The sequence below is a fragment of the Tarenaya hassleriana genome, unplaced genomic scaffold (assembly GCF_000463585.1).
Source record: "Tarenaya hassleriana unplaced genomic scaffold, ASM46358v1 Cleome14, whole genome shotgun sequence".
NCBI classification, from domain to species: Eukaryota; Viridiplantae; Streptophyta; class Magnoliopsida; order Brassicales; family Cleomaceae; genus Tarenaya; species Tarenaya hassleriana.
Genome location: NW_010964598.1, coordinates 2,443,780 through 2,447,932, shown reverse-complemented (window position 1 = coordinate 2,447,932; position 4,153 = coordinate 2,443,780). Strand labels below are relative to the sequence as shown.

Genomic DNA, 4,153 nt, shown 5'->3' with positions numbered 1-4,153 from the left:
TGGGCGACGTGCCGAAGGTGTCGAATAAGGAAGAGAGCGAGGGAGATTTGTTGTTATAATTGGGGTAAGTTCTTGGGATTTGTCTCTATTTCAGGTTCCTCATTTCATTTTGTGTATAGTCTATCTGCTGATCTGGGTTGATGTGAAGATTACAATCTCAATGGTGTTTTGTTCTTCTTAGGTTGTCGGATATGATATGAGAATCTGAACCCTGGTTTAGATAGAGGTCTCGACGGTGTTTCAGGTTATATATGAACAATGTGGAAACATATTCTAAGTAAGCTTTCAAAAAAGCACTCCAAGAGTGATCAACGTGGACGACAACACGGGGTCATTCTTCTTCCCAAACCACCACTGCCTCCACTTCAAAAAGCAGCGATCATGGTAATGGGAGATCAGAAAATTCACATTCCAAGAACACTCCAGGTGTTAAATCTGCTTCTGATAAGATGTTTAAAGATAGGAACATAAAGGCCAGTTCGAACAGTGCTTTCACCCCTTATGAAGCCATGCCGAGTTTTAAAGATGTTCCAAATGCTGAAAAGCAGAGCTTATTCATAAGAAAGTTGTACTTGTGCTCTGTAGTGTTTGATTTTACTGACCCAACAAAGAGTATCAAGGAAAAGGAGATTAAGAAGCAGACATTGTTGGAGCTGGTGGATTATGTGACTTCTGACAGTGGGAAGTTCAGTGAAAATGTTATCCAAGAGGTCATTAAAATGGTTTCCGCTAACATATTCAGAACCCTAAATCCTTAGCCTCGTGAAAACAAAGTTATCGATGGACTTGATTTGGAGGAGGAAGAGCCCTCCATGGATCCTGCATGGCCTCATTTGCAACTTGTGTATGAGCTTTTCTTAAGATTTGTTATCTCAGACACTAAGTTGGCCAAGAGATATGTAGATCAATTTTTATCCTGTTGTTGTTGGATTTATTCGACTCAGAGGATCCAAGAGAAAGAGATTGCCTGAAAACCATTCTCCATCATATCTATGGAAAATTCATGGTTCATCACCCTTTCATCAGGAAATCCATAAACAATATCTTCTACCAGTTTGTTTTCAAGATAGAGAAGCATAATGGGATATATGGGAAGAACTATCAATGGCTTTGCTGTTCCGTTGAAGGAAAAGCACAAAGTGTTTCTTGTACTTGTTTTGATACCTCTCCATGAACCGAAATGTTTGGCAACATACCATCAGCAGTTGTCTTATTGTATTACACAGTTTTTGGAAAAGGATTACAAACTTGCTGACATGGTTATAAGGGGACTGTTGAAATACTGGCTTGTGATAAATAGTTCTAAGGAAGTCATGTTCCTGAATGAGTTGGAGGAAGTATTAGAAGCAACTCAGCCGCCAGAATTCCAAAGGTGCATGGTTCCATTGTTTCACCAAATAGCCCGCTGTTTAAACAACTTACACTTTCAGGTAAAGGTTATTCTCTATTCTTCTTGAAGCCTATGCTTTGCTTTCCCTTGACATTCCTCGAGAGAGTTGTGGGGTCCCGTGTTGGTAGCATACCTTCATTGCTTGATCTCGTCCTCAGTTTATTTGTGATAAAATGTATCAAAATCTCAAACTTAGATTGACATTGATACATATATTGCCTTACAGAAACATTTTTTTTAATCTATTTGTTACCTAACTAGTTTTGCCATTTGCTTCTTGGAAATCATCATAGCCAAAACTGTCTAGGAACTGATAATTGGAGTATTACTGCACAGTATTAGATAAGGTAGATTCTTTCTTGTATTTGGTGTTGGGTGATTTACATAGATTGCACATAAAAAATCTAAGACACTGAGATCTACGAGGTATAAAATTTCAAAAAAGGGCGAATCTTTTCCTTATTATATGACTCATATTTTAGCATTCGTGGTAAGGATACAGAGGAGGTTCCGATGAACACGTTTCTCATTGTGAATTATCAAATCTCTACTATTTTACGTGTGCTGCCTATGTTCGTTGAACTCTTTAGGAATCATTGTATTTTGGATGGTATGAAAATCTTAAATTCCCTACGTTTTGGGAGAGTAGCCCTGAATTCTACATGGCACTTGATGGGCTAATCTTTAGTCTATGTAGTAGCTATACACGCATGTGTGTATATAGAAATATGCATGTGTATATAAATGTTATGTTCTTAGCTGATATGTTATCCTCTCTGATAACGTATAACCCGAGTAGGTAATGTAGGCTTAATAGGCGATACCATACTTGCTCATGTGAATGGATTTGTTACAGGTTGCAGAAAGAGCCTTGTTCTTATGGAACAACGATCACATTGAGAGTCTAATAATGCAAAACCGTAAGGTCATTCTACCTATTATTTTCCCGGCGCTGGAGAGAAACGCTCGGAATCAGGCTGTCCATAGCTTGACGCTGAATGTTAGGAAGATATTCCACGACCTGGATTCCACCTTGTTCAAGGAATGCCTTGCCAAGTTCGTGGAAGATGAATCGAAAGAAGCTGAAACATAAGCAAGATGTGAAGCCACGTGGAAACGTTTGGAAGAACTCGGGATGGACAAGGCTTCATAAGGTCTTTAGCCATAGAGAGATTTCGTGGCTCGTTTTGGGATTTTTTTTTTCTTCAGAAACTTGTGATTTCATTTGGGGGAGTTGAGAAAGTTCATGGTTGTATCTACACATCCATCTTCTTGAAGGATTGCAAGATGTAAGGATGTAAGATCCATATCCCATTTTGTTTCGATACTCTTCTCTGGTTGTTGGATCTTTGCAAATTGGCTTCCCGACATTGTGTATCTGTTCATTGTTCATGCTGTCTCATTAACCTCTGCTTCATACTTGCGAAATTGCATATAAGATTTGATAAATAATTTAAAAAAAATTAGGGATATTTTTATCTTTATTATATATTTATATAGAGCCGTCTCATAAATTTAATAGGCCATGTTCAATATATATATATATATATATATATATTAAAATAACTATATATATTAATATTTATTGTTTATATAATTTTTAATCTAATTAACAATATCAACATAAATTTTTTATAGTTAGTCTAAATCAAATTAAAAAATAAATAATAAATAATTTTACAAAAATATGTAATATTTTTTTCAAAATATACTAATTAACATATAAAATTTCAAACTCTATAAAAATAAAACAAAGAATAGAAGAAAATAAATTATATCATTTATTCCAATAAAAAATTTAAAACATACCAATTATTACTTTATTTTAAAGAATAATACAAACTAAAATCAAGTTTTTTTTAATAAAACTTTTGATTTAAAATACTCTTTTATACTAATTTCTTTATTTTTAAAATTATATAATGATTAAAAATTAGAAAATAAAAATATAGTTTCTACAATATAAAATATCTATTATAATTTTACATATTTAATCTTTTAATTTTTTTAATTTATAATAAATGTTTTTATTTTTTTTGAAATTTTATTGAATTTTAAAAATAATCTTTAAAAACAATTCCTAAAAAATTGGGGGCTATGTGCATATGCTTCACTTGCATTCCTTCGTAGACAACCCTGTATTTATATTTATGGGTTTTCATAGGTATCCGTTTTGAGAAAATGAAACCCGAATCCGTTTTTGTTTTCGTTCAAAATCGAGTACCCGTTTTTCAGAAACCCGTGAAATCGGGTGTAATGAACCCGTGAGCAATGGGTTTAAATGCCCAACCTAGCCAAGCCCGGCGAGTGAATTTGGCTATTTTTATTATAAATATCAACACGATAGAGTCAAAACCAATAATGAAATCCTGAGTCAGCCAAATCTTACATCATTACTATATTTCCGCAGTGTTAATATATATTGACAAAATGGTGATGGTTCTTTTAAAATATAATTACAAAAAAAAAACTAAAGATAGGTTTTTTTTTCACATGGCCAAAATAGAAGTTCTTGTCTGAAAAATAGTAAAAATCAAGGGAAAAGATTATCACACAAGTCACCATGCATTGACCATTAAAACATAGCTGAATATTTCGTGTTTTCTAAAGGGAAAAGTCTAATGTTTTTGAAGAAACACTTAGAGATAAGGACCAAACACAACTCATTCTTTTGCCTGAAAAAGACAACAGCAAAATCACCAAATTTAGCAAACACATCTCAACAAACTAAAATCACCCTTAAATTCATGAATCCTTCTTCGC

The 4,153-nt window shown here is 33.8% G+C and overlaps 1 pseudogene; it reads left to right on the top strand.

Moving 5' to 3' along the window:
• The first annotated feature begins 258 nt into the window (after positions 1–258).
• Positions 259–2,543, top strand: LOC104808264 (annotated as a pseudogene).
• The last annotated feature ends 1,610 nt before the right edge of the window (positions 2,544–4,153 follow it).